Consider the following 21,863-nt stretch of genomic DNA (forward strand, 5'->3'; position numbering starts at 1 on the left):
CACCTGAGACGCCTGTGGTTGCATGTGCTATACAGGGCATTGCGTACAATAAGTTCAAAAGTGGTGGTCGGTTGAAGACGCTTATCACAACGCTCCAGCCATTGCAGTGGGGGTCTGCTGGCGGCCAGATAGTGGGTATATGTTGCAGATATTTCCTGTGCACTACCTCTACCAAGTGATGTTCTCTTTAAGTTCCCCTATACAACCACCAAGCAGGAATTAAGACAGAACGGTAATGCCAGAAGCGAAGAATCAATAAACAGTAGAATCGGGAGATTTGTTTTGAATCCATCTTGGTAGGAAGCGCATAACCAATACCTTTTAACAAGAACACGAGAGAAGAGACACAAACACTGAACTTCCACTAAACATATATTGCTAAACGTCATAATAGGGGTGAAAAAAGGAAACAATTATGGGCCGTCTCCTCGAAAGGATTTCATACTGCAAATTTTGCCATGAATTAAACTGCCCTCAATATCTCTGCGAGACGAGGAAGAAGAAGTGGCGCACGCAGTGCACGTGAACCGAACGCGGTCTCGGTCGGTGGGAGCTGCTGCCCGGCCCCGCTGGCTGCGCTGGACGGGATCTCGCGTGCGTTCACCGAAGCCGTCCCCTGGGGGCCCCCCTCACCGACCAGCGGCAACGCTGAAGACGACAGCGGGCTGCACGGGGTCTACGGGTGACGGTGGGACGAAACCCGGAGCGACGCAGTCATGCCAAAGAAGCAGGCGGAGGTCGACGAGAATCCTTCGAAGGCCGGCCGGCAAGCAAAACGGCAGGCTGCTGATCCTGCGGATAATGGCGCCGGCCCTACCAGCGAGGCCGCGGCTGCCATGCGGCCACGCGGTCGACCACGCAAGGCCGTGGCTACAGAGCCACTAGCGCCGAAACCGGTTGCGACCACCAAGGAGGCTCGCAAATCACGGAAAAAAGAAGGTGCCGCGGAGCCCGCCACCGAAAACCCGTCGACCAGCAAGGCTGCGACCAAAGCCCCGAGAACGGGCCGCAAGAAGGGCTCGAGGAGCCCCCCTCGTAGGGGCGCCAGCGATGCGGCTAGCGAGGCTCAGAAACGCCGCAGGGCAAGCAGAAAGGTGAGCCACGGCCGATCACGGAGCTCGTCCCGCAGTCGCCATGGCGGACGCGCGCATGAACACCGTAGCCGCGAGAGCTTGGCGACGCAGTCCGCGAGAAGCCACGAGAAAAAGAAGAGGCGCCGAGAGAGCCGCCGCCGCGCCCGGTCTGTCTCTTCATCCTCGGCCACAAGCTCGAATCGGCACGGGAAGCGTCGCCACGCGCACAGCCACGCCTCCTAGGGCCGCGGAGGAAGGCGCGCCAAGGCAAGGAGGAAGGCTTCGAGCAATGGATCGACAACGAGGCTGCCCGCAAGGAGGCTGAAGAGAAAGTAGGAGGGTGAAGCCGCGACGAGAATGATACCTCTGGTTACAAGAGCCCCATTTGCATAGCGAAAGCAGAGGAAGCAAAAATTGCTTTTCCACTCTTTATCCGCCTAGAAGAGGTTCTTGTTGGCTTAAGCGCACTATTCTATAGAATAAAATTCTCTTTCCATCCCTCACGTTGTTCAGTTACTGCCTAAAGTATCTTATAGAAAAAAAATATGTATAGACCATCACCTCGAAGGGAACCATGATGGCATGTGAAGCAGCAGCGGTGCGCACGCCGTTGACCCGGCTGAAGCGGGCGTCGACGTGAATGCTGAAGTAACGCTGTGAAACGAAACTCGGTGTAGCTTTTACTTCAGTAAACATTTCGCTGAAACGCAAAGACACGGGCGGCGACTTGTATTTCGTGTAAGTTTCATGTAAACGAGGCAAAGGAGTGTTTCCACTCGACTTGCGGTCGAGCGCTGCAGTCGGTGGAGAGGGTCAAGCGAGCAAGAAGTGTGTAGCGAGCGAGTGGAGGAGCAGCACCAACTAGGTGTGTTGGGAGGAGCCGGCAAGTGCTGCGGGTGAGGAAGAGAATGATGTCAACGGGCAGCTGCGACTTGACCTACTTGGCATCGCTCCAACAACGGCGGCGAGGGGAACGCGGTGCGGTACGTTGGCACGGAGACACGTACGGACAGCGTTACAGAGGCTAGTCAAAGAGCTCGATCGCATCTAAAAGAAAAGTAAAAGGCAGAAAATACAACCGATAGCCCACATGTCATACAATACTCATCCATTCTTATCAATCCCACCAAGCAAAAGACAAAGTTCTTTCCACGTGACCGGGATACATGTTGCGCTTACACACTCCAAGTAATCACGCGTAATTTCTGCTGCTCGGCCTTTTACCTTTCCCTCTCCAGTTGAAGTTAAGCGCTTGTGTCTCTTCTCTCGTGTAAATGTTGTGCACCTCCTACCAAGATCGAAGAACCAATCCATTACTCCTTCGGATTCCTTGCATAATCAGGAAGTTTCGTACGATACAAATATTTCATGGTGCGTTTATACACTATAATGAAAGCATACATACATAGCATACCGACATGTCAGTTTCATACCGGTTATTTTCATTCAACACATTAAGCCATTATTGAACCAGGAACCACTCTCCATTCGCCTTCGCATCTTTCGTGTTGGACCATAGCAGCTAAAATCCTCGTGTCCATATCCACTGTTTCAGCTCTTTCCCTCTACACGATGCATGGTCTTCGGCGAGTAAAAGGTATTTATCACGAACTGCAGAACTATGAACTGACTTCAATATTATGCACATTTCACATCCAACTTCTTAGAAGCATGTATATTTATTATTCAAATAGAAAATCCGTCTATCAGGGGAATCCAGCAGGAGGGTTAAAGGGGCCCTGCAACACTTCTTGAGCATGGCCAGAAAACGCTGCCGATCGGTAGTAGAGGCTCCCGAGAACACGCGAGCCAAATGTTATAGAACAGCACGCGACCTGGAATTGACAATAAATTATCAAAATCAGCTAAAAACTGCGTTCTCTTCCCTCGACAAATGATGAAAGACGCTCAAAAATCACACGTACATTACGCATCTATCAGCCATTGGCTGATTTGAACATGGCACACTCAGTTGTTACAGAGGTTGCCGCGAGAGGCCGTCACTTGTCCACGCGCGATTGCACCGTATAAGCCGCGTATTCGAAGGAAAAAGAAAAGAAATAAAATGCTCAAGGTCACGAGGCGCGTGTGGCGTTTTTTTTTTGCCCCTCCCAAGCCTCCCTGCTTAACTTCCAGCGCTTTCTTTGGGGCGAGAGAATAGAGAATGCGCAGAGAGAATGCTATCGCGCAAGCTAACAAAAAGGTAAGTCATAGTAGACGCACACGAACATTTGAGCGAAGTTATTTACAGTGTGAAACTTACTTGGAGACGCGCTAAACGATGCCCCAAGAAAAAAACGGAGGTTCTCACTAACGATCATATTTTTACGTTTAAGAACATACTAAGGGGTGGTGCGCACAAAGTTAACATTTAGTCACTGCGACGCCGAGTGACTCGACCAAGGTCTGATCACAAGTACGCGTAGCGCGTGGCACTGAACAGAGATGACATGGGCTAACGCTATGATATTAGGTGGCGCGAATCATGGCCGCCGAGATCCGAAGCGCGCGGCAGCCGCGCGCTCGCGATTTCGGAGGTCATGCGCGAATGCTCTCCGGCATACGCTGCCTGCCACGCAAGCACTCTCTTCAGGTGGCGCCACATTCGAAATGCGAGTGCGAAGGAGAGGAGATCGAGGAGAAACGCGAGCGGAGGAGGAAAGTGTCGCCACTTTGCGAAGTGCTAGGGGCTTTCACCCCCTCCCTGTATAGAGGAGACCCACGCCGAGGGAGGCGCTGCGGAGCGTGGCGCTGTCAGTCAACACGAACATTTGAGCGATGTTATTTACAGTGTGAAACTTACTTCGAGAGGCGCTAAACGATGGGCCAAGAAAAAAACGGGGGTTCTCAATCTTTCAGCGTTCGTATGTGAGATAAATCCACAAGGCGCAGTTCCAAAATATGATTGGTGCGTCTAAGCACTTCACGAAAGAACCACAGCTGTTCGAGTGCATCATTTGTGCGCCTTGTGAAACATTATTAACAGGGCCGGATTAACAGTGCGAAGGGGACGGTTCAAAAAAAAAGGGGGGGGGGCCGCCGCGCCCCCTTTTTTTCCCGCTCTGTCATCTGGTCATGCTTGAGAATTGACGCTTTTTAGACTTAGCTGAAAAGAACACAATCCATAATTATTTTATGGTTCTCCGTTTAATTTCACCTAGGCGTTTTCTTTCTTGCAGTGTTGTGTGCCCACACGAAATTTCTTTAACAGAAGAATGCGTCATAGGAGCCGTGCTGCTTTGTTATGTGATCTGGAACAAGCTGCGCGCGCATCCGGTCTGCTCGGAGAAGCGTCAAGTTCACCTGAGACGCCTGTGGTTGCATGTGCTATACAGGGCATTGCGTACAATAAGTTCAAAAGTGGTGGTCGGTTGAAGACGCTTATCACAACGCTCCAGCCATTGCAGTGGGGGTCTGCTGGCGGCCAGATAGTGGGTATATGTTGCAGATATTTCCTGTGCACTACCTCTACCAAGTGATGTTCTCTTTAAGCTCCGCTATACAACCACCAAACAGGAATTAAGACAGAACGGTAATGCCGAAAGCGAAGAATCAATGAACATTAGAATCGGGCAAGTTGTTATGAATGCATCTTGGTAGGAAGCGCATAACCCGTACCTTTTAACAAGAACACAAGAAAAGAGACACAAGCGCTGAACTTCCACTAAACATATATTGCTAAACGTCATAACAGGGGTGATAGAAGGAAACAATTATGGGCCGTCTCCTCGAAGGGAATTCATACTGCAAATTTTGCCATGGATTAAACTGCCCTCAATATCTCTGAGAGACGAGGAAGAAGAAGTGCGCGCACGCAGTGCACGTGAACCGAACGCGGTCTCGGTCGGTGGGAGCTGCTGCCCGGCCCCGCTGGCTGCACTGGCCGGGATCTCGCGTGCGTTCACCGAAGCCGTCTCCTGGGGGCCCCCCTCACCGGCCAGCGGCAACGCTGAAGACGACAGCGGGCTGCACGGGGTCTACGGGTGACGGTGGGACGAAACCCGGAGCGACGCAGCCATGCCAAAGAAGCAGGCGGAGGTCGACGAGAATCCTTCGAAGGCCGGTCGGCAAGCAAAACGCCAGGCTGCTGATGCTGCGGATAATGGCGCCGGCCCTACCAGCGAGGCCGCGGCTGCCATGCGGCCACGCGGTCGACCACGCAAGGCCGTGGCTACAGAGCCGCTAGCGCCGAAACCGGTTGCGACCACCAAGGAGGCTCGCAAATCACGGAAAAAAGAAGGTGCCGCGGAGCCCGCCACCGAAAACCCGTCGACCAGCAAGGCTGCGACAAAAGCCATGAGGACGGTCCGCAAGAAGGGCTCGAGGAGCCCCCCTCGTAGGAGCGCCAGCGATGCGGCTAGCGAGGCTCCGAAACGCCGCAGGACAAGCAGAAAGGTGAGCCACGGCCGATCACGGAGCTCGTCCCGCAGTCGCCATGGCGGACGCGCGCATGAACACCGTAGCCGCGAGAGCTTGGCGACGCAGTCCGCGAGAAGCCACGAGAAAAAGAAGAGGCGCCGAGAGAGCCGCCGCCGCGCCCGGTCTGTCTCTTCATCCTCGGCCACAAGCTCGAATCGGCACGGGAAGCGTCGCCACGCGCACAGCCACGCCTCCTCGGGCCGCGGAGGAAGGCGCGCCAAGGCAAGGAGGAAGGCTTCGAGCAGCGGATCGACAACGAGGCTGCCCGCAAGGAGGCTGAAGAGAAAGTAGGAGGGCGAAGCCACGACGAGAATGATACCTCTGGTTACAAGAGCACCATTTGCATAGCGAAAACAGAGGAAGCAAAAATTGCTTTTCCACTCTCCATCCGCCTAGAAGAGGTTCTTGTTGGCTTAAGCGCACTATTCTATAGAATAAAATTCTCTTTCCATCCCTCATGTTGTTCAGTTACTGCCTAAAGTGTCTTATAGAAAAAAAAATATCTATGGACCATCTCCCCGAAGGGAACCTAGATGGCATGTGAAGCAGCAGCGGTGCGCACGCCGTTGACCCGGCTGAAGCGAGCGTCGACGTGAATGCTGAAGTAACGCTGTGAAACGAAACTCGGTGTAGCTTTTACTCCAGTAAACGTTTCGTTGAAACGCAAAGACACGGGCGGCGACTTGGATTTCGTGTAAGTTTCATGTAAACGAGGCAAAGGAGTGTTTCCACTCGACTTGCGGTCGAGCGTTGCAGTCGGTGGAGAGGGTGAAGCGAGCGAGAAGTGTGTCGCGAGCGAGTGGAGGAGCAGCACCAATCAGGTGTGTTGGGAGGAGCCGGCAAGTGCTGCGGGTGAGGAAGAGAATGATGTACACGGGCAGCTGCGACTTGACCTACTTGGCATCGCTCCAACAACGGCGGCGTGGGGAACGCGGTGCAGCGCGTTGGCACGGAGACACGTACGGACAGCGTTACACAGGCTAGTCAAAGAGCTGATTCGCATCTAAAAGAAAAGTAAAAGGCAGAAAATACAACCGATAGCCCACATGTCATACAATACTCATCCATTATTATCAATCCCACCATGCAAAAGACAAACTTCTTTCCGCGTGACCGGGATACATGGTGCGCTTACACACTCCAAGTAAGCACGCGTAATTTCTGCTGCTCGGCTTTTTATGATTGATATGTGGGGTTTAACGTCCCAAAACCACCATTTGATTATGAGAGACGCCGTAGTGGAGGGCTCCGGAAATTTGGACCACCTGGGGTTCTTTAATGTGCACCCAAATCTGAGCACACGGGCCTACACCATTTTCGCCTCCATCAGAAATGCAGCCGCCACACCCGGGATTCAAACCCGCGACCTGCGAGTCAGTAGCCGAGTACCTTAGCCATTAGACCACCGCGGCGGGGCTGCTCGGCATTTTACCTTTCCCTCTCCAGTTGGAAGTTAAGCGCTTGTGTCTCTTCTCTCGTGTAAAAGTTGTGCACCTCCTACCAAGATCGAAGAACCAATCCATTACTCCTTCGGATTCCTTGCATAATCAGGAAGTTCCGTACGATACAAATATTTCATGGTGCGTTTATACACTATAATGAAAGCATACATACATAGCATACCGACATGTCAGTTTCATACCGATTATTTTCATAAAACACATTAAACCATATTTGAACCAGGGACCACTCTCCATTCGCCTTCGCATCTTTCGTGTTGGACCATAGCTGCTAAAATCCTCGTGTCCATATCCACTGTATCAGCTCTTTCCCTCTACACGATGCATGGTCTTAGGCGAGTAAAAGGTTTTTATCACGAACTGCAGAACTATGAACTGACTTCAAGATTATGCGCATTCCACATCGAACTTCTTAGAAGCATGTATATTTATTATTCAAATAGTTAATCCGTCTATCAGGGGAATCCAGCAGGAGGGTTAAAGGGGCCCTGCAACACTTTTTGAGCATAGTCAGAAAACGCTGCCGAACGGTAGTAGAGGCTCCTGAGAACACGCGAGCCAAATGTTATAGCACAGCGCGCGACCTGGAATGGACAATAAATTATGAAAGTCAGCTAAAAACTGCGTTCTCTTCCCTCGACAAATGATGAAAGACGCTCAAAAATCACACGTACATTACGCATCTATCAGCCATTGGCTGATTTCAACATGGCACACTCGGTTGTTACAGAGGTTGCCGCGAGAGGCCATCACTTGTCCATGCGCGATCGCACCGAGAAAGCCGCGTATTCGAAAGAAAAAGAAAAGAAATAAAATGCTCAAGGTCACCAGGAGCGTGTGACGTTTTTTGTTTGCCCCTCCCAAGCCTCCCTGCTTAACTTCCAGCGCTTTCTTTGGGGCGAGAGATTAGAGAATGCGCAGAGAGAATGCTATCGCGCCAGCTAACAAAAAGGTAAGTCATAGTAGACGCACACGAACATTTGAGCGATGTTATTTACAGTGTGAAACTTACTTGGAGACGCGCTAAACGATGCCCCAAGAAAAAAAAGTGCCGCCATATCCACGAAGTGAATGATGATGAGTGGGCGAAGCTCTGGAGGAAAACCTGGTAAACCATGAATCTTCCGTACATTTTGCCTACTCGATTTTATTACAATGCTCCCCCTAGCGTACGTCGCCGCACTAAATCGAACGATTGCCTTCCACCAATGACACGTGCCATATGTGACATCATTCCTATTTTATAACATCTCGCATCTTTCATCATCAACTACAAGTACCGCCGTCTAGTTTATAACATCTTGCATCTTTTCATCATCAGCTACAAGTCCCGCCATCTAGTGAGCACTGAAAGAACTAAACGAGTGGTGGCTACATGCAGGAGACGGAGCCGCCATCTAGTGAACACTGCAAGAACTAAGCGAGAAGAGGCGACATACAGGAGACGGTACCGCCATCTAGTGGACACTGCAAGAACTAAACGAGAGGTGGCTACATACAGGCTACAGGGGACGCACAGCCCACGCCCTAAGGAGCTTCGCCCCTAAAAAACGGCGGTTCTCACTAACGATCACATTTTTACGTTTAAAAAAATACTAAGGGGCTGTGCGCACAAAGTTAACATTTAGTCACTGCGACGCCGAGTGACACGACCAAGGTCTGATCACAAGTACGCGTAGCGCGTGGCACTGAACAGAGATGATATGGGCTAACGCTATGATATTAGGTGGCGCGAATCATGGCCTCCGAGGTTCCAAGCGCGCGGCAGCCGCGCGCTTGCGATCTCGGAGGTAATGCGCGAATGCTCTCCGGCATGCGCTGCCTGCCGCGCAAGCGCTCTCTTCAGGTGGCGCCACATTCGAAATGCGAGTGCGAAGGAGAGGAGATCGAGGAGAAACGCGAGCGGAGGAGGAAAGTGTCGCCACTTTGCGAAGTGCTAGGGGATTTCACCCCCTCCCGGTATAGAGGAGACCCACGCCGTGGGAGGCGCTGCGGAGCGTGGCGCTGTCAGTCAACACGAACATTTGAGCGATGTTATTTACAGTGTGAAACTTACTTCGAGAGGCGCTAAAGGATGGGCCAAGAAAAAAACGGGGGTTCTCAATCTTTCAGCGTTCGTATGTGAGATAAATCCACAAGGCGCAGTTCCAAAATATGATTGTGCGTCTAAGCACTTCACGAAAGAACCACAGCTGTTCGAGTGCATCATTTGTGCGCCTTGTGAAACATTATTAACAGGGCCGGATTAACAGTGCGAAGGGGATGGTTAAAAAAAAAAGGGGGGGGGGGGCTCGCCGCGCCCCCTTTTTTCCCGCTCTGTCATCTGGTCATGCTTGAGAATTGACGCTTTTTAGACTTAGCTGAAAAGAACACAATCCATATTTATTTTATGGTTCTCCGTTTCATTTCACCTAGGCGTTTTCTTTCTTGCAGTGTTGTGTGCCCACACGAAATTTCTTTAACAGAAGAATGCGTCATTGGAGCCGTGCTGCTTTGTTATGTGATCTGGAACAAGCTGCGCGCGCATCGGGTCTGCACGGAGAAGCGTCAAGTTCACCTGAGACGCCTGTGGTTGCATGTGCTATACAGGGCATTGCGTACAATAAGTTCAAAAGTGGTGGTCGGTTGCAGACGCTTATCACAACGCTCCAGCCATTGCAGTGGGGGTCTGCTGGCGGCCAGATAGTGGGTATATGTTGCAGATATTTCCTGTGCACTACCTCTACCAAGTGACGTTCTCTTTAAGCATCCCTATACAACCACCAAACAGGAATTAATACAGAACGGTAATGCCTAAAGCGAAGAATCAATGAACATTAGAATCGGGCAAGTTGTTATGAATCCATCTTGGTAGGAAGCGCATAACCCGTACCTTTTAACAAGAACACAAGAAAAGAGACACAAGCGCTGAACTTCCACTAAACATATATTGCTAAACGTCATAACAGGGGTGATAGAAGGAAACAATTATGGGCCGTCTCCTCGAAGGGAATTCATACTGCAAATTTTGCAATGGATTAAACTGCCCTCAATATATCTGCGAGACGAGGAAGAAGAAGTGGGCGCACGCGGTGCACGTGAACCGAACGCGGTCTCGGTCGGTGGGAGCTGCTGCCCGGCCCCGCTGGCTGCACTGGCCGGGATCTCGCGTGCGTTCACCGAAGCCGTCTCCTGGGGGCCCCCCTCACCGGCCAGCGGACGCTGAAGACGACAGCGGGCTGCACGGGGTCTACGGGTGACGGTGGGACGAAACCCGGAGCGACGCAGCCATGCCAAAGAAGCAGGCGGAGGTCGACTTGAATCCTTCGAAGGCCGGCCGGCAAGCAAAACGCCAGGCTGCTGATCCTGCGGATAATGGCGCCGGCCCTACCAGCGAGGCCGCGGCTGCCATGCGGCCACGCGGTCGACCACGCAAGGCCGTGGCTACAGAGCCGCTAGCGCCGAAACCGGTTGCGACCACCAAGGAGGCTCGCAAATCACGGAAAAAAGAAGGTGCCGCGGAGCCGGCCACCGAAAACCCGTCGACCAGCAAGGCTGCGACAAAAGCCCCGAGGACGGGCCGCAAGAAGGGCTCGAGGAGCCCCCCTCGTAGGAGCGCTAGCGATGCGGCTAGCGAGGCTCCGAAACGCCGCAGGGCAAGCAGAAAGGTGAGCCGCGGCCGATCACGGAGCTCGTCCCGCAGTCGCCATGGCGGACGCGCGCATGAACACCGTAGCCGCGAGAGCTTGTCGACGCAGTCCGCGAGAAGCCACGAGAAAAAGAAGAGGCGCCGAGAGAGCCGCCGCCGCGCCCGGTCTGTCTCTTCATCCTCGGCCACAAGCTCGAATCGGCACGGGAAGCGTCGCCACGCGCACAGCCACGCCTCCTCGGGCCGCGGAGGAAGGCGCCCCAAGGCAAGGAGGAAGGCTTCGAGCCGCGGATCGACAACGAGGCTGCCCGCAAGGAGGCTGAAGAGAAAGTAGGAGGGTGAAGCCGCGACGAGAATGATACCTCTGGTTACAAGAGCCCCATTTGCATAGCGAAAACAGAAGAAACAAAAATTGCTTTTCCACTCTCCATCCGCCTAGAAGAGGTTCTTGTTGGCTTAAGCGCACTATTCTATAGAATAAAATTCCCTTTCCATCCCTCATGTTGTTCAGTTACTGCCTCAAGTGTCTTATAGAAAAAAATATGTATAGACCATCTCCTCGAAGGGAACCATGATGGCATGTGAAGCAGCAGCGGTGCGCACGCCGTTGACCCGGCTGAAGCGGGCATCGACGTGAATGCTGAAGTAACGCTGTGAAACGAAACTCGGTGTAGCTTTTACTCCAGTAAACGTTTCGTTGAAACGCAAAGGCACGGGCGGCGACTCGGATTTCGTGTAAGTTTCATGTAAACGAGGCAAAGCAGTGTTTCCCCTCGACTTGCGGTCGAGCGTTGCAGTCGGTGGAGAGGGTGAAGCGAGCGAGAAGTGTGTTGCGAGCGAGTGGAGGAGCAGCACCAACTAGGTGTGTTGGGAGGAGCCGGCAAGTACTGCGGGTGAGGAAGAGAATGATGTCAACGAGCAGCTGCGAATTGACCTACTTGGCATCGTTCCAACAACGACGGCGTGGGGAACGCGGTGCGGCGCGTTGGCACGGAGACACGTACGGACAGCGTTACACAGGCTAGTCAAAGAGCTCATTCGCATCTAAAAGAAAAGTAAAAGGCAGAAAATACAACCGATAGCCCACATGTCATACAATACTCATCCATTATTATCAATCCCACCATGCAAAAGACAAAGTTCTTTCCGCGTGACCGGGATACATGGTGCAATTACACACTCCAAGTAATCACGCGTAATATCTGCTGCTCGGCCTTTTACCTTTCCCTCTCCAGTTGAAGTTAGGCGCTTGTGTCTCTTCTCTCGTGTAAAAGTTGTGCACCTCCTACCAAGATCGAAGGAAGAACCAATCCATTACTCCTTCGGATTCCTTGCATAATCAGGAAGTTCCAAACGATACAAATATTTCATAGTGCGTTTATACACTATAATGAAAGCATACATACATAGCATACCGACATGTCAGTTTCATACCGGTTATTTTCATTCAACACATTAAACCATATTTGAACCAGGAACCACTCTCCATTCGCCTTCGCATCTTTCGTGTTGGACCATAGCTGCTAAAATCCTCGTGTCCATATCCACTGTATCAGCTCTTTCCTTCTACAGGATGCATGGTCTTCGGCGAGTAAAAGGTTTTTATCACGAACTGCAGAACTATGAACTGACTTCAAGATTATGCGCATTCCACATCGAACTTCTTAGAAGCATGTATATTTATTATTGAAATAGATAATCCGTCTATCAGGGGAATCCAGCAGGAGGGTTAAAGGGGCCCTGCAACTCTTTTGAGCATAGTCAGAAAACGCTGCCGAACGGTAGTAGAGGCTCCTGAGAACACGCGAGCCAAATGTTATAGCACAACATTCGACCTGGAATTGACAATAAATTATGAAAGTCAGCTAAAAACTGCGTTCTCTTCCCTCGACAAATGATGAAAGACGCTCAAAAATCACACGTACATTACGCATCTATCAGCCATTGGCTGATTTGAACATGGCACACTCAGTTGTTACAGAGGTTCCCGCGAGAGGCCGTCACTTGTCCATGCGCGATCGCACCGTATAAGCCGCGTATTCGAAGGAAAAAGAAAAGAAATAAAATGCTCAAGGTAACCAGGCACGTGTGACGTTTTTTGTTTGCCCCTCCCAGGCCTCCCTCCTTAACTTCCAGCGCTTTCTTTGGGGCGAGAGAATAGAGAATGCGCAGAGAGAATGCTATCGCGCAAGCTAACAAAAAGGTAAGTCATAGTAGACGCACAAGAACATTTGAGCGATGTTATTTACAGTGTGAAACTTACTTGGAGACGCGCTAAACGATGCCCCAAGAAAAACACGGGGGTTCTCACTAACGATCACATTTTTACGTTTAAGAACATACTAAGGGGTGGTGCGCACGAAGTTAACATTTAGTCACTGCGACGCCGAGTGACTCGACCAAGGTCTGATCACAAGTACGCGTAGCGCGTGGCACTGAACAGAGATGATATGGGCTAACGCTATGATATTAGGTGGCACGAATAATGGCCTCCGAGATTCGAAGCGCGCGGCGGCCGCGCGCCCGCGATCTCGGAGGTCATGCGCGAATGCTCTCCGGCATGCGCTGCCTGCGGCGCAAGCGCTTTCTTCAGGTGGCGCCACATTCGAAATGCGAGTGCGAAGGAGAGGAGACGAGGAGAAACGCGAGCGGAGGAGGAGAGTGTCGCCACTTTGCGAAGTGCTAGGGGCTTTCACCCCCTCCCTGTATAGAGGAGACCCACGCCGAGGGAGGCGCTGCGGAGCGTAGCACTGTCAGTCAACACGAACATTTGAGCGATGTTATTTACAGTGTGAAACTTACTTGGAGACGCGCTAAACGATGGGCCAAGGAAAAAACGGGGGTTCTCACTAACGATCACATTTTTACGTTTAAGAACATACTAAGGGGTGGTGCGCACGAAGTTAACATTTAGTCACTGCGACGCCGAGTGACTCGACCAAGGTCTGATCACAAGCACGCGTAGCGCGTGGCACTGAACAGAGATGATATGGGCTAACGCTATGATATTAGGTGGCGCAAATCATGGCCTCCGAGATTCGAAGCGCGCGGCGGCCGCGCGCCCGCGATCTCAGAGGTCATGCGCGAATGCGCTCCGGCATGCGCTGCCTGCCGCGCAAGCGCTCTCTTCAGGTGGCGCCACATTCGAAATGCGAGTGCGAAGGAGAGGAGATCGAGGAGAAACGCGAGCGGAGGAGGAGAGTGTCGCCACTTTGCGAAGTGCTAGGGGCTTTCACCCCCTCCCTGTATAGAGGAGACCCATGCCGAGGGAGGCGCTGCGGAGCGTGGCGCTGTCAGTCAATGTGGGGAGAAAACTGGTTTCTCGAGTGTTGGCCTCTCCGCTGTCCCATTCAACCTGCTTGAAAACGCGTTGCTTTGCTCGCACGCGTTCTGTACGTGTTTTTGAGAGTCTCGCGTCACGCGCGGTTATGATGTATGCACTCTGTCCGCATTTATTAGGATGCCGCAATTGAGGATTTTTTTTTTTCGTGGCAGCAATTTGGTAAAAGGGCAGCGAAGCAAGATGTAGCAGACGACGCCGTCCTCGTCAGAGCGAAGTGCGTTTCGCAAGTGAAAGACGACGCTGTTTACGACGTTAGATGTGAATAAATCGTTCTGTACGTTCATAATTATATACCTGTTTTATTTGGTTTACTCTGTGTACTATGCACTATGTTTGTTACTGGATGCATGGGTAAGGCAGCTTCACCTGCTTTAGGTTAAGCGGTTCTTGCGCTGTGACTGCTATTAGTTGGGATACCTTAATTTACTAGCACCCACCCGAGTTATTGTGCGGTATATACACAGCACTTCAAAAATAAATGGTCTATTTGGGGCTTCTTTCTGACCCACAACGAAAATTGACATCTATCTTGCGTGTCTTTCCTTGTATTATCACCGTTCTCATCGCGGGTACCTTGAGTTCACGAACAGCGTGCGTACCATCATGATGAGCGCCCAGCTTTCGGAGAAACTTTTTTGTGTGTGTCTAATCTGCAGGGGAACAACAGCGCATTGCTATAAAGAAATTTTATCTTGGTCACGTATCAAAAATGCACCGTGTTGTTCGGGCTACCCCTGCACACTCAGTAACAACTAGTTCACTGTATCTGCCAACGGACGTGCAACAACGGCTAAGGCATTTTTTTCTTTTTTTCATAGTTGTCCAAGCTTTTGGCAACCACACACTTCCGTCGGCGCTGCGTAGATTTAAAAATATATAACAACACATTACCAATACCACATGTGCACACAGCTTCAACTACTACGTCCCCAACAATATCGAATAATAGTAGCAGCATAAAATATTTTTTCGCTATTTTTTAACAGTGCTCTAAAGACGGACGTTGAAAATTTATACTTTTAAGATGGGGACGTGCACCTACCAGTAACTCGATAGATTAGAGGAACGGTGACGCAAGAATTAACACCCGTAATTTTGAATGCATTGTGCGCGAGCTAATCTTTATGAAAAAAATTGTTTACATACTTTTTTTGGGGCACTGCTTTAATCCATTTCTGTCGTCTGCTTGTTTCGTACCATCGGTTTGGGAATCGGTAGAATTTCACTGGTGAAGTCGACCTCTTCGTGTTTGCATGGTTAATGTGACAGTTGACGACGCAGCAATGTCACCCCCTTTTCTGTTGGGGTGACACCGCGGAACAAGGGACGTTTCACGTGCAGCGCGTGCTTCGCAAATGCATGGAAGCCAAAGGGAGCGGAAGAGTCGGAAGACTCTACTGTTGTGCGCTTTTTCTGCCAGGGGAAAGGCAAGCGCTGGCGTCGCCGGGCAAACTTGAGCGGGTCTCCCCTATGTATGGGCTTTCATCCAGCGGCTGTGGTATGGGGCTGATTACGCCGCCGCCCTCTAGCGGGAAGAAGGAAGTCGCCCCCCGCGACTGTCAAAGAACGCATGACCGCATGAGACGACAACTGGATAGACTAGGCAAAAAGCGCTGGCGGGATTTCTGCACTTCGCTAACGCCATTTACACGCGAGTCAAAATTATGGAATGTTCTACGCTCTTTAAGTGGAACAGGAACACATCAACAACCATTTAGATCCTTAGCTTTAGTGAAGAATGTACCGGAAACAACCGTTGCGGACGAATTTTGTCAGCATATTACACGACCTAGTGCAGCCGGGCACACGCCCGAATACATTAAGTCTGTCGGGGAGATTAAAGCATTCATTACTTTTTCTCTCAATACACATCATGATGACCCAGATCACCCGTTTTCACTGCAAGAATTAAATAATGCTCTTGCAGTGTGCCGACAAAGGACAGCAGCTGGTCCTGATGGGATAACATATGCACCATTAAAAAAACTGGGTCCTGTGGCCACATATACTTTGTTGAAGATATTTAATAATGCATGGACAACAGAGTATCTTCCACCCTCCTGGAAAGTTGCAAGAGTGGTCCCAATTCTCAAACCCGGAAAAACGCCTTTATCTATAGATTATTTCCGTCCTGTCAGCCTGACTAGCTGTCTTTGTAAACTTATGAAAAACATGATAGACGCTAGACTTCAGTGGTGGGTGGAATGTACGAACGTGCTTCCAGAAAATATGGCAGGCTTTCGTAAACGCCGCTGCACCATGGATGCCATTCCAGACATTGTAACTTATGTAGACCATGAGAGGAGCTGTGGAAGAATCGTCGTTGCAGTATTTTTAGATATAAAGCGAGCATTTGACACAACCAGCCACGCTCATGTACTACACGGTTTAATTCTGTTGGGAATAGTAGGCAGGACGCTAAGATGGATTGCAGAATTTCTAAGAGACAGGAAAATCTTCATTGACACGGCTGACGGTAAAAGTAAAGAGCATGAAGTTAGTCAAGGAGTCCCACAGGGTAGCGTACTAAGCCCATTTTTATTTAATTGCGTTATGGCTGAAATATCCCATATCTTACCTACTAGTTTGAAATATTCCATATATGGAGACGATCTGTGCATTTGGGCATCAGACACGAGCATTCAAGCAGTTCAGCAAAAACTTCAGGATGGGCTCACAATAATCAATGGCTTTTTTAAGAGCAGAGGCATGATTCTTTCCCATGAGAAAACATCTGTACTTCCGTTCACAAGGAAATGCCTTAAGAAATTCCAACTTCAGATAGACTCTCAGCGCTTACAACTTGTGCGGCAGCACAAATTTTTAGGGGTTATTTTAGACAGACATCTGTCTTGGGCACCACAGATAAAATCATTAGAGGACAAAGTCAACTCCCTAATCAATATATTACGGCGACTGACCGGAGTGAGATGGGGTAGTTCATGTTCTTCTTTGTTGCGTGTACATTCAGCAATAATTCGACAAAGAATAGTTTATTCTGCCCCGGTTTTGCATGGGATATCACGTAACTTAGAGGAGAGGATTCAAAGATTGTTGGCCAGAAGCCTTCGTATATGTCTTAATGTACCGCGAGCGTCTGCCAGTGCTTTAGTAATTGCGGAGTCTCGTCAACTGACTTTCCATGCTATGAGATTTACGGAAACTTGCCGGCATTATCTTCGGTTGGCAACTCAACACGCTAATCATCCCCCATACCGAGCTATTCAGGAGAGATCAGCTGCAAGAATGCATAAAAATATACTAGAATTCAAGAATTTACTGCCTACGCGCGAATACTGGCCTCCATGTGCATCCCACTCACCATGGCGACTCTCTATCTCAGATATTACAACTTCGATTCCGGGAATAAATTGTAAGAACGATCTGCCCATAATCGTAATAAAGCAATTAACTTTAACACACCTTTATACTAACTATGAAGACTATATTCACGTGTACACCGACGGATCACGTCTGAATCAAAGCTCTACGTCGGCATTCTTTGTACCTGTATACCAAGCGAGAAAAGCTTTTAAACTCAGCCATTTCACAACATCCACAACGGCAGAACTCTGTGCAATACTCTGTGCTTTATGCTTCATATGTTTACAGCCAGGTCCACTTCGATGGGTATAGTTATCAGTGACTCACAGTCCTCATTAGTTTCTTTAAAAGGAATGAGCTTGGGAAACAAAGCTAGTGAGCTCGCATATGAAATACAGAGGACGTACGCTATAGCAAAAGATTTAAACCACACTATAATGTTCCAGTGGGTGCCAAGCCACTGTGGAATCACAGGAAACGGCATAGCTGATCACATTGCACGTGCAGCACACGAAGAAAATAATATATCACTGATACCTCTATCGATGAGCGATGCACGTTGTCTTATAAATAAGATGAGCTGTCAACTGTCTAAGGAAACCTGGTTCGAAAATGGTGCGCGAAACTCTCTGTTGTATAACATTGATCCCGGTATAGAATTGAATATTCTGTTAAAGGTTACCGAATCGGTAGAAACAGTCATCCATAGGCTTCGACTTGGTACAGCCTACACGAAGGCTTTTCTGTATAGAATAAGGAGAGCTCGCAGTCCCACCTGCTCATGTGGAGAAGCTCAAGAAGACGTGGAGCATATTCTTCTGCATTGTAAAAATCATGACGTACCTCGAAAGAACCTTTTCCAAAAACTCAATTCTTTGGATAAGCGACCTCCATCAATTGCAAAAATCTTGGGTCCATGGCCAAAAGGAAAGCTACAAGCTACTGCAGCACGTGCAGTCGTTAGCTTTTTGGAGGAATCAGAAATAGCTCAAAAGTACTAAACAAAAAACAAATGTTAACCGCGGTATGATTCAAAACAGTATTTTCCTGCTTCACTACGATATTTTTGGGAAAACCTTTCTGAAAACATGTCAGTATTTAAGCGACAAGATCACCTTAGACGTTTTATTGAACTTTCACGTTTTCGTGTGAACACTTAAATTGGCGTGATTACTTGTGTGGATTTCTTTTGTTTTGTTTTTTACAAACTCAGTGTGGTGCGGACACAGTTCTACGCGGTGTGGACTCATTTCTGTGTGGTGTGGACACTCAGTGTGGAAAAACGTGAACTCATTGTGTAAGTGTTGTGCTATGTACATATGTATAGCCTTGTGTTTGCTACTGAATGTGCAATGTTGACTTTTGTACAAGGGAAGAGGAGTAGCCGGCGCCACGCATTGGCACCAACTTCTCCTTACATACATTTAATAAAAAAAAAGACGTCCCCCCCCCCCCCCCTCCTCCTCCAACCCACCACGTGGCCGCTGCGCGCTTCGAATCTCGGAGGTCATGCGCGAATGCTCTCCATGCGCTGCCTGCCGCGCAAGCGCTCTCTTCAGGTGGCGCCACGTTCGAAATGCGAGTGCGAAGGAGAGGAGACCGAGGAGAAACGCGAGCGGAGAAGAGTGTCGCCTCTTTGCGAAGTGCCAGGGGCTTTCACCCCCTCCCTGTATGTATGGGCTTTCATCCAGCGGCTGTAGTTTGGAGCTGATTACGCCGCCGCCCTCTAGCGGGAAGAAGCAAAGAAGCCCCCCCCCCCCCCCTTGCCCAAATGCATACGCCTATGCCTGCTTAGGCTGCCGGTGACGTTTGTCAGATGTTTCTGCGACGTGTATACAAAAAAAAAAAAAACACATTTCAAAAACGCGAAACGTCGGTGCACAAAGTGAAACGAATATAATGCTGGGCCCTTTTTGAAAAACCTTCTTGTAGAAAATAATGTGCTTCACGCGTGGGAGACACGGACGCAATTGTAGCATCAACAGCGGTCGCACTCGCGTGATTGAGCTCCTTCGCTTCACTGCCAAGAAAGTATGCAGTCAGCGCGCGTTCAACGCTGAATCAAAGAACTTCCTTCGCTTTGCAGGAAAGAGCCCGTGGGTGAAACAAGAAACAAGTTTATTTTCTCGCTTTACATATCAGATATATATATATATTTTAAGTTCTTTATAGGACCGCGCCTCTGACTATCTTTTGTCTTGTTTCTCGTTTAGTTCTACAGTGCTCAAACCAGCAAGTTGCACAAAACAGACATGAGGTAACTGGTACTGGATTTGTCGATATCGCTGTCTTGCGATTACCATAACTAATTAAGAGCTGTGCAACATTCCAGCAGCACTTCTTTTTCTATAATATCGGCCACCAAGCCCCCACAATCCAGGGAATTTTAGTCTTTTTTTTTTCGTGTCCTACATATGTTGTTTATCCGGTCAACATCTATAGTCATAAGCACTAGTATGATTTAGTATATTAAACACAATAAGCAACATCACTAATGAAAATGTTACGCACTTGTGTTTTTCATCATTGCCCCACCTTCCACAGTCCTAAGTGAATGTAAACCAGCTGCTTTCAAACACGAGGCCAACGGCATCCTACAGAACTCTTGAGCAGTGCTTACGTTATTTTCTCTCTTATAGCACTTAATAGCGCTCTGTTCGCATAAGCTACAGAAGCGGCACTAGCACTCAAGCATCTCTCTCTCTCTCTCTCTCTCTTTTTTTTGAAAGGCAGCACATATGACCACCAGCCCAAACATTGCCGGGAAAAGAAAACTAAATATTTCAGAGTCGGCATCCAGTTTTGCTCATAACGGAAATGAGTATCGATATGTTTTTTTTTTCCTTCAAAACGTGACATAAAATGCCCTTAACAAACGACCCATATATATGGGAAAAGCATCCTTTCAAATGGAGGTAAGATTTTCACTGTCTCGGCCCTTGGGAGACGAAGTGTCTTGACAGCGGCGCGCTAGCTTAGGTGAGTTACCTCGACGTAAACAACGGTTCAGTCTTTTTCAATGCGCCCGTCATGATTTTCGATTAATCGACGAACAGACGCCCTCCAAAGTGAATAATCGCTAAATCATTAATCGCTTAAAAGTTAGTGCGGCGAGCTTCGATGACACCGATCAGAAGAAAAAAAAAGCAGGAAAATGTACGCGTCCACTTGGATGTCTTGGAAAAATTCGCACGAGGACGCACCAATCCTGAAATACGGATTGTGTCCACGAGAGAAGTGCAACGCCAGGCGCTGTGCGCAAAGGAAAGCCACAAAGCACAAAACTATCGTGCAGTTGGGTGCTAACAGCAAGCAAAAGCCGCTTTCATTCCTGAAATCGCATAGGTCGAGTAAAGAGAAAAACAAAATATAGCGAAACATTTCTACAATGTCGAGTTAATTCAAGAGATTCGTTGAATATTCTACGAATGGTTCGTAAAAAAATATGCGGAGCACTCCACGCCATAGGGGAGTTGCTCCACATATTTCGACCACCCGGAGTTCTTCATCGTTCTCTTCAATCTAAGCATACGCGACTTTTTGGCTTCCATCGATATGCGGCCGGGATTCCACCCCGCGACCTTCACGTCTGCAGTCAAGCGGTACAAAACCACAGCAGCTGCTCTTCCTTGTTAAACTAGTAAAAGCTTGAGATTTTGGAGCCACTAAAGAAAAGGGCCCGCTTATTTTTTTTTTCGAAAAAGTACACTAAAATTTCACAATTGCCACGTGAGCTGATTAATGGCGATGTACCGCAGCAATGTATACACTTGGAGCTGAAATACGTAGTCTCATTGCACATAAAGGACGAGTTAGAGAACAGCCGGAAAAACCACAACTTGACGCCTCGATTCCTCAGGAGCAAAACAAAAGTGATATTTCTTTTTCTTTTATTTAAATGCAAGCAGTTTATTTATTTATTTATTTATAATACGCGAGCGTATTTATAATACGCGAGCGGTTTAGGAAGAGACGCATGCAGGTGGTTCGTTCTCAAGACCGAATGTCCGTTACAAAAACGACACGACAAATAAATTTAACAGCGACTTCGAAGAATTAAGTTCCATATCGTAAATAACAGAATCGACAGCTATAGAAGAAATGAAAATAAAAATAACGCAACTTCGCAATACTGAAACCAAGCCCGAAGCTGGCCAGCCTTCCTTTTTTTTCTTTATTTTTTCTCCATTTTTGTTCTCCCGGTTGGTCGATCTCTTTTCGTATGTTTATTCCTTTGTCGCTCTTTCGGTTCATTGATATGTGGCGTTTAACGTCGCAAAGTCGTGATATGATTATGAGAGACGCCGTAGTGGAGGGCTCCGGAAATTTAGACCACCTGGGGTTCTTTTTTAACGCGCGCCCATACCTGAGCGCACGGGCCTACAACATTTCCGCCTTCCACCGGAAATGCAGCCGCCGCAGCCGGGATTCGAACCCGCGACCTGCGGGTACGAGTACCTTAGCCACTAGACCACCGCGGCGGGGCCTTGGTCGCTCTTTCCTTATCTCCCTCTCTCTCTGCAATATTTTCCGGCCACTATTCCCTTTCTCTCCACATTCGCTCACTCTCCACTATCAGAGCTGGATCCCACGCCGGACAACGTGCACGCATCTTC

The 21,863-nt window shown here is 49.2% G+C and overlaps 1 protein-coding gene across 1 annotated transcript in view; it reads right to left on the reverse strand.

Annotated features, from left to right (window-relative positions):
• The window catches only part of RhoBTB (Rho-related BTB domain containing), a 344,465-nt gene that overhangs the window by 317,393 nt on the left and 5,209 nt on the right, over positions 1 to 21,863 (reverse strand). The gene's annotated exons all lie outside the window — the stretch shown is intronic.

This window comes from Rhipicephalus microplus, chromosome X (assembly GCF_043290135.1).
Source record: "Rhipicephalus microplus isolate Deutch F79 chromosome X, USDA_Rmic, whole genome shotgun sequence".
NCBI lineage: Eukaryota > Metazoa > Arthropoda > Arachnida > Ixodida > Ixodidae > Rhipicephalus > Rhipicephalus microplus.